The 8,460-nt window shown below is 47.0% G+C and overlaps 1 long non-coding RNA gene across 1 annotated transcript; it reads right to left on the bottom strand.

Annotated features, from left to right (window-relative positions):
• Nucleotides 1–1,310: 1,310 nt before the first annotated feature.
• On the bottom strand, nt 1,311–4,863 carry LOC117065858. Its single transcript, XR_004430062.1, has 3 exons — nt 4,814–4,863; nt 2,070–2,136; nt 1,311–1,812 (listed from the first exon to the last, which is right to left on the bottom strand). It is a non-coding gene; the product is annotated as an uncharacterized LOC117065858 (long non-coding RNA).
• Nucleotides 4,864–8,460: the final 3,597 nt, after the last annotated feature.

Genomic DNA, 8,460 nt, shown 5'->3' with positions numbered 1-8,460 from the left:
AATCCGACAAGTCTTTCCTCTGCCAGAAACCTTAAAACTGGTATTCTTAAAACAGTACTCTACTAGCTGCTTTTACTTTACTGGATGGATGTTCAGCGTTCAGATCACAGAAAGTCAGTCCTTCACTATTTTTTAGCCTCAGGCCATACCAGGAGAACTTCAGTGTGAGTGTCTTATTTTAAGCCTATCATCGGTAAACTAAAGTGCTCACAGGAAGATGGAGGAGAGAACTGTAGATCAGGTTACTGGAGGAGCAGAGAATGCATTCCAGAAGACCTGTAATGTCTTCAGACCCTTGAAGGCTGTTTTGTAGAAGATGGCTTGTTCTTCCTTAATTTTCAAGGCAAGCATAGGGCCAAAGAGTGAGAGCTATATAAAGCTAGATTTCATCTTTTTTTTTTTTTTTTTTTTTGAGGCGGTGTCTCGCTCTGTCGCCCGGACTGGAGTGCAATGGCCGGATCTCAGCTCACTGCAAGCTCCGCCTCCCGGGTTCACGCCATTCTCCTGCCTCAGCCTCCCGAGCAGCTGGGACTACAGGCGCCCGCCACCTCGCCCAGCTAGTTTTTTGTATTTTTAGTAGAGACGGGGTTTCACCATGTTAGCCAGGATGGTCTCAATCTCCTGACCTCGTGATCTGCCCGTCTCGGCCTCCCAAAGTGCTGGGATTACAGGCTTGAGCCACCGCGCCCGGCGATTTCATCTTTAAATGGAAGACCTTTAAACAATTAGAGCTGTCTGAAAGATACAAACACTTTCTTGGATTGAACTGAGCTCCTAAGTCACTGGGAGAATTCAAAAGAATGGTCATCTCACAGGTCTACAATAAATGGATGATTGAACATGATTGAATATTTTACATGATTACTTTATAATTAAGTATATATATATATGGACACAGTCATTTGTTTTTAGAAAGCTTTGAAAATATTTAAGCAAACAAACATTTTTATTTTATTTTATTTTTATTAAATAGAGACAGAGTCTCACTGTGTTGCCCAGGCTGGTCTCAAAACTCCTGAACTCAAGCAATCCTCCCACCTCGGCCTCCTAATAAGCAAACTCTTGTTATTCTGACCACTAGTTTGTAGAATAGAGCCATGTGGCTAATCATCTTAATCCCACTTGGGTTTTTGAAACCCTTTTCCTGGCTGGCTGTTGTTGACACTGTGTAGGGGCAAAGAAGGAAAGCTTCTGCCTTTACCTTCTTAAGGTTCACTGAAAATGACAAAAGGCAGGTAGGAGAAAAAGGCATACAAATTTATTTAAAATGCAGAGCACAGGGGAACTGCATGAGAATGATTACCCAATAACCCAATGAGGCCTAAAGGTTTATAGACCCTTCTTCATGGAGGAAGGAGAGATGAGGGTGTAGGAGTGAAAGATTTTTAGTGGGAAATGAATGGACCCAGAGGCAGACTTTATCTTGTGAATGATTCTCTGGCAATTTAATGGGGCGGGAGAACAAACAATGGTTTGGGAAGAAGTTTGTCTGGGCTGTAGCTATGGTGTTTAATGTTCAGTCTCTTCCTCTGTGATAGAAGTTTTAATTTTCTCTGGTTAATGAAATTTCAGGGAAGGGATAAAAGGCAATTGTGTTCCTCTTCGGGGGTCCAGTTTCTAGGTAGATAAGGGAACTTCAGAGAACAGCTTCATTCTGTGCTTTGGGAGAGACAGGATCAGAGAGAAAGGGAGGTAGGGGAAGGTTGGAGGGAGACCCTAGACTGAGGCTTATTTCTGAGGCCTTTCAATTTTCAAAGCACTCAGCATGCTGAAGCATCATATTTTGCGGTATGGCTTTCTGTGCTCCAAAATCTGCTCAAAAAAAGGAATAATTAATGTCAAAACAATAAAAATGCTTTATATTTGTATTCTTCTGTATTTGTACATACCCAGATTTTAGCTGTTTCTCTTTTACTGTATAAATTTATGTATTTCCAAATTACATATTTATATATTCCAGAGATGATTTTAGCTTTCAGGAGGACTCATCTGTTTCCTTAGTCTTAATTCTATTAACACCAAAGGATAGCTTCCTAAGCATAAAAGGGAGAAAATTATTCCATTCCTACCTTTAGTCACTGGTGATAGAGATCACTCCACATTTGAAGAACAAAATCCTCCTCTGAGAGTGAAACTCTTAAATAAAGCACATTGTAGACAAGATTAAGCAACTATGTAAGAAATTTGCCTAAAGAGATAGTTTTTTCCATAAAAAGCAAAAGATAGTGAAATGGATGTCATCTCACTCCTGAATTTAGCTAAATTGAGGTCACTTCTCATCCTGCCCTGCCCCCTCTCAGAAGGAAGAATGCAGCCCAGGGATGGTGATAGCCTATAGAAGTCTTGGGCTCAGCTCCTAAGCCCTAAGGGACAGATGGAGAAAGGAGGACCAGACGGAGGGAAAAGAGGTGGGGCAGGCGGGGTGCGCTGCTGCAGGTCGCAGGGCAAGACCTGCACTCCCTTAAGTATGTATGCTTCTAGGCTCGCAGAGACTGGCCAGGGGCTGGTTGGCATCACACCATGCACATCTGTACTAGATACCAAATCACTGCTCATCTTTGACCAGAATATTTAGTCAGTTAGTTGTGAATATTAATTGCAGAAGAACTTTCTGGTTTCAGTATCTCTCTTTGGTCACAGTCCTAGCTTGCGGAGTTAGAGAAAAAAGAGTCCACTTTTTAGGGTTCAAGATTTAGCAAACAAATAGAATATAAAAATACAAGAGGATGAGTTAAATTTGAATCTCTGAAAAATAATAAATAACTTTTTAGTGTAAGCATATCCTAAATATATTTCATCTGGCAACTCTATCATATTTTCCAATCAAGAGTTAAGCCTTGGGGCCAGGCATGGTGGCACACGCCTGTAATCCCAATACCTTTGGAAGGTTGAGGTGGGCAGATCACTTGAGGTCAGGAGTTCGGGACCAGTCTGGCCAACATGGTGAAACCTCCTTTCTACTAAAAATACACACAAAAAAATTAGCTAGGTGTGGTGGCACGTGCCTATAATCCAGCTACTCAGGAGGCTGAGGCAGGAGAATTTCTTGAACCCAGGAGGAGGAGGTTGCAGTCAGCTGAGATCACACCACTGCACCCCAGCCTGGGCAAAAGAGTGAGCCTCTGTCTCAAAAAAAAAAAAAAAAAGGCCGGGCGCGGTGGCTCAAGCCTGTGATCCCAGCACTTTGGGAGGCCGAGACGGGTGGATCACGAGGTCAGGAGATCGAGACCATCCTGGCTAACACGGTGAAACCCCATCTCTACTAAAAATACAAAAACTAGCTGGGTGAGGTGGCGGGTGCCTGTAGTCCCAGCTACTCGGGAGGCTGAGGCAGGAGAATGGCCTGAACCTGGGAGGCGGAGCTTGCAGAGAGCTGAGATCTGGCCACTGCACTCCAGTCCAGGCGACAGAACGAGACTCTGTCTCAAAAAAAAAAAAAAAGAAAGAAAGAAGATAAAGAGAAAGAGAAAAGTCAGCAGAATGACATTCTGCTCCAGCTTCCAGCACTGCTGCTGAGAAACCTACTCTCGGGCCGGGCACGGTGGCTCAAGCCTGTAATCCCAGCACTTTGGGAGGCTGAGACGGGCAGATCACGAGGTCAGGAGATCGAGACCATCCTGGCTAACACGGTGAAACCCCGTCTCTACTGAAAAATACAAAAAAATAGCCGGGCGAGGTGGCGGGCGCTTGTAGTCCCAGCTACTCGGGAGGCTGAGGCAGGAGAATGGCGTAAACCCGGGAGGCAGAGCTTGCAGTGAGCTGAGATCCGGCCACTGCACTCCAGCCCGGGCCACAGAGCAAGACTCCATCTCAAAAAAAAAAAAAAAAAAAAAAAAAAAACTTACTCCCATTCTCATTCCTGATCCTTTGGAGTCACCTGTGTTCTTTCTGGATCCTTTTAGGGTCTTTTCTTTATCCCTGGTTTTCTGCCAGTTCATGAAAATGAACCTTGAGATATAAATCTTATTTTATCTCCCTGAGGATTTTATAGCATTTTTAAAAGTTTTCTTCTGGCCGGGCGCGGTGGCTCAAGCCTGTAATCCCAGCACTTTGGGAGGCCGAGACGGGCGGATCACGAGGTCAGGAGATCGAGACCATCCTGGCTAACACGGTGAAACCCCGTCTCTACTAAAAAAAAATACAAAAAAAACTAGCCGGGCGAGGTGGCGGGCGCCTGTACTCCCAGCTACTCGGCTGAGGCTGAGGCAGGAGAATGGCGTAAACCCGGGAGGCGGAGCTTGCAGTGAGCTGAGATCCGGCCACTGCGCTCCAGCCTGGGCCGTGGCAGAGCGAGACTCCGTCTCAAAAAAAAAAAAAGTTTTCTTCTTCTCTCTAATCATACTAAAGGACTATGTGCTGAAGAGACTAGATGGATGGCCAACCTGCTTGGGTAGAGCTTGACTAATGGGGGACTTCCCTGCGCAGGGTGGTGGTCCCTGAACTGCTGTTCCATTGAGGGCCCCAAACGCCTGTATCTAAAGGTCTTCACTTTGAGCCTGCTCAGTTTCTACAGAAAAGGGTTCTTTCATTTTCAGGTGGTGGTTGTGGAGTAGAGGGCGGGTCGGGGTGGGGTGAAGGGGTGAGAAATGTGCCTGGCTCCTAGGTTATCTAGAAGCAGGGTGAGGAAAAGGGGCTGAGAATTTACCTTTTGGTATCTAGATTTCCTTTTGTTCCCCATATTTCCAGTTCTGCACCCCGTACCTGCTCTTCATAGTACCTGATGTGCTGATCCAAATTCCCCAGGGAATAAACCTCAGGTCTCCTTCAGGAGTGGGCAGGAGCAGACAGCCCACTGCCCACCTAGGCCTCTCACCTAGCTCTCAGGCAGGCACCACACTCCTGCCATTCACAGCGCCGTCCTCTGTCTCCCAGCAGCTACACCTGCCTCTTTCCTCCCCTCTGCGGAATCAGGCCTCAGCTCCCTCCACGCCTCTGTGTGACTCACCACTCCACTCCTTCCTCTGCTTCCCACCTTCCGAAAATGTGGTGACATCCTCGTCTGCTGCTGCCTCCTCTTCTATTCTCAGAGACCTTGTCAGGTTTTTTTTTTTTTTTTTTTAACTCTTTTTACTCCTGTATTGCTTTCTTTGGTAGGGCTTGGGAGGGAGCAGACAGATTCACAAGAGACTCCTCTGCCACGTTTAACCAGAAGTTCTTTTGTGTAAGTTTTCACTCTGAAGCATTTTCGGGGGACGCTTTCCAGGTCCTGTTCTGAAATCTTGCTTTCAGTCAACACAGTTGCTTTTTATTTTGCTTTGTGGTAGATGTTTCTTTATGGGAAGCAGATCAAAGTCTAAATACACACTTTGTTTTTGTTTTTTGTTTTTTGTTTTTTTGAGATAGAGTCTTGCTTTGTTGCCAGGCTAGAGTGCAGTGGCACGATCTTGGCTCACTGCAACCTCTGCCTCTCGGGTTCAAGCAATTCTCCTGCCTCAGCCTCCCGAGTAGCTGGGACTACAGGCATGCGCCACCACATCCAGCTAATTTTTGTATTTTTAGTAGAGACGGGGTTTCACCATGTTGGCCAGGCTGGTCTCGATCTCCTGAACTCAGGTGATTCACCTGCCTCGGCCTCCCAAAGTGCTGGAATTACAGGCGTGAGCCACTACGCCCAGCAAACACACTTTGTTTAATGGTATTGGTAAAACACTCTTGACCTTTTGAACAATAGCAACAAGACCCAAATATGTCTCTCTGCTTTTGTCTTGGAATGGGGGATGGAAAAGCTGGAGAGATGCTTGGCAGCACGGCCTTTGCCCCAGTGCTTGACATTCTGGTCCATCTCCTGTGCATGAATAAAAAGCAAGCGGAACGCTGAAATATCATCTCCTTTGAATTCACCGTGAGCCCCACTTCTCTGCTCTCCTGTGTTGACACATTACTGCTATTGCATTGCATCTGCTGGTGAATCTCCTTTCATCTGCAGGCCACACAAAACCTCCTTCACGTAAAGCTGCACACAAGGCTCCTGAATTATGAGGACACTTTAGCAGTCATTCCTCTTATTGAAGGGCTCACAGTCTTAGGGAAGGATCGCTGCCATTTCAGTGTGCTCCGCCGTGCCCTGCTACAGAAAGTCCAGACAAACTAAGGCGAGAAAGCTGGGCTGGGAGCCTGTGGCAGGCAAAAGTTAGCAGGAGAGTGAGTGGACCAGATGGATAGGGCTTTGAATGCCACACCAGGTCTTTGGATTTTTCTGCAGGCAGTGGGAGCCACCCAAGGATTCTGAGCAGGAGAGTAACATGAGATAAACTGTGCTTTCAGCAAATTAAGTTGGCTGGGAGCAGTGGCTCACGCTGTTATCCCAGCACTTTGGGAGGCCGAGGCAGGTGGATCACCTGAAGTCAGGAGTTCAAGACCAGCCAGGCCAACATAGCAGAACCCCATCTCTACTAAAAATACAAAAATTAGTCAGGCATAGTGTCAGACGCCTGTAGTCCCAGTTACTTGGGAGGCTGCAGCAGGAGAATTACTTGAACTCACGAGGTGGAGGTTGCAGTAAGCCAAGATTGCACCACTGCACTCCAGCCTGGGCAACAGAGTGAGACCCTGTCTCAGAAAAATAAATAAATAAAAATACAAAAATTAGCTGGGTATGGTGGCAGGCACATGTAGTCCCAGCTACTTGGGAGGCCGAGGCAAGAGAATCGCTTGAACACAGGAGCTGGAGGTTGCAGGGAACGGAGGTTGCAGTGAACTGAGATTGCACCACTGCACTCCAGTCTGGGCAAAAGATTGAGACCCTGTCTCAAAAGAAAAACAACAAAAAAAGGAAAATTAAGTTGATAGCTGTAGGTCAGAAGGTTCAGAGAGGGAGAGGCTAGAGTCCAGGGGTCTCTAGATCAGATCACTGGGAGAACTTTGTAAAAATCCACACGCCAGCCTCTGCCCTTCAATATTTTGTTTCAGGTGGTTTGGGGAGGGAACTAGGAATCTGCATTCTCAAAACATTCCACAGTTGCAGAGGTCATTGTGACAGGCCACTAAAGGGGATCAGATCCCAAATATGAGGCTGGGAGTCTAGGGAGAGAGAGGGGAAATAGACTGGGGAGGCTGCCCTGAGGGGAGCCCCAACTGGCCTCTGCCTGCTTAGGGGGCTGAGGGGAGGAAAACAAGAAGAAGACCATCAAATTGGGCCAGGAGAGCTGCCTGGAGACTGGTGCCCAGACTCCAGCCTTCTGATTTTAGAAGCAAATCAGATTTGGGAGATGACATGGGACATTCCAGGTGACAAAGGGGCCTGGGACTTGGGGGATGGTGAATCTGTGAGCACCTGGCTCCTACTTACAGTCATGGAGTATGTAGAACTGGAAAAGGAAACTGTCATTCACATCCCTCAGTCAAACATATGTAGGCACATGCATGGACACAAACATAGCCCTCTTCTGCAGGAGTCAGAAAGGGTGGTGATTCAGAGACTGGGCTCTGTAATCCAGCAGCCCTGGATTGAAATCCTATCTCTGTGGCTCTGGCTGAGTCACCTGTCCTGTGAGCAACAGCCTCCTCACCTGTAGAAAGAAAATGTTGCCAGCAATTAACTCAATATGGCTTTGTGATGACTCGATGAGATGCTGCATGCAGAGGCTGGACACAGTGCCTGACACAAGGGGAGACTCTGTATAGAAGCTCTAAGGGTAATACTAAAAAATGCCATCTCACTTCTGAAGCCAGGGAGCCATAAAGTATTTCATTCAGAGTGCAAGGAGGCAAGTCCACAAGAAGACACGATGTCTTTTTTTTTTTTTTTTTGATACAGAGTTTTGCTCTGTTGCCCAGGCTGGAGTGCAGTGGCATGATTTTGGCTCACTGCAACCTCTGCCTCCCAGGTTCAAGCGATTCTCGTGCTTCAGCCTCCTGAGTAGCTGAGCTTACAGGTGCACGCCACCATGCCCGGCTAATATTTTGTATTTTTAGAAGAGATGGGGTTTCACCTGACCTTAAGTGATCCGCCGGCCTCTGCCTCCCAAAGTGCTGGGATTACAGGTGTGAGCCACCATGCCCAGCCGGCAGGAAGCCTTTCATTTGCTGCTACCCATTCCGTATGGCTTTCTCTGGGTGTGTGTTTGGTGAGTCCTTTGCCTTTGGTTTCTAGGACCCATAGAGAAATGACAGACCCTTCCTGCTGCATTTAATTGGAAAGGAGCACAGAGACCTGAGATTATAATGATGACGTCTTAAATGTCAAGTGCTTCAAAAGTCTGCTGTTGCACTCACTGTTACCCTGAACAGCTCTGGGAACCAAACCCTGCAGCCACCTAAAGCATGCCCTGAGTCTCTCAGCCAGGTTTCACCTGGGAAATCTGAGTGACAGTGATGTGCAGGCAGCTAGAAGACGCACAGTAAACCGAGGAGCCTGTGATGAGCTCAGAGGAGGTGAGTTGATGATCTGCTATTTATAGCCCCACTAAGAGGCTCTGGCCGCCAGCTCCATGTGAGGCTGGGTGGAAATGATGCCTTCGC

Source organism: Trachypithecus francoisi, unplaced genomic scaffold, assembly GCF_009764315.1.
Source record: "Trachypithecus francoisi isolate TF-2019V2 unplaced genomic scaffold, Tfra_2.0 Lachesis_group2, whole genome shotgun sequence".
NCBI lineage: Eukaryota > Metazoa > Chordata > Mammalia > Primates > Cercopithecidae > Trachypithecus > Trachypithecus francoisi.
Note: the sequence above shows the minus strand (reverse complement) of the source record. Positions and strands in the feature narration are given on the sequence as shown.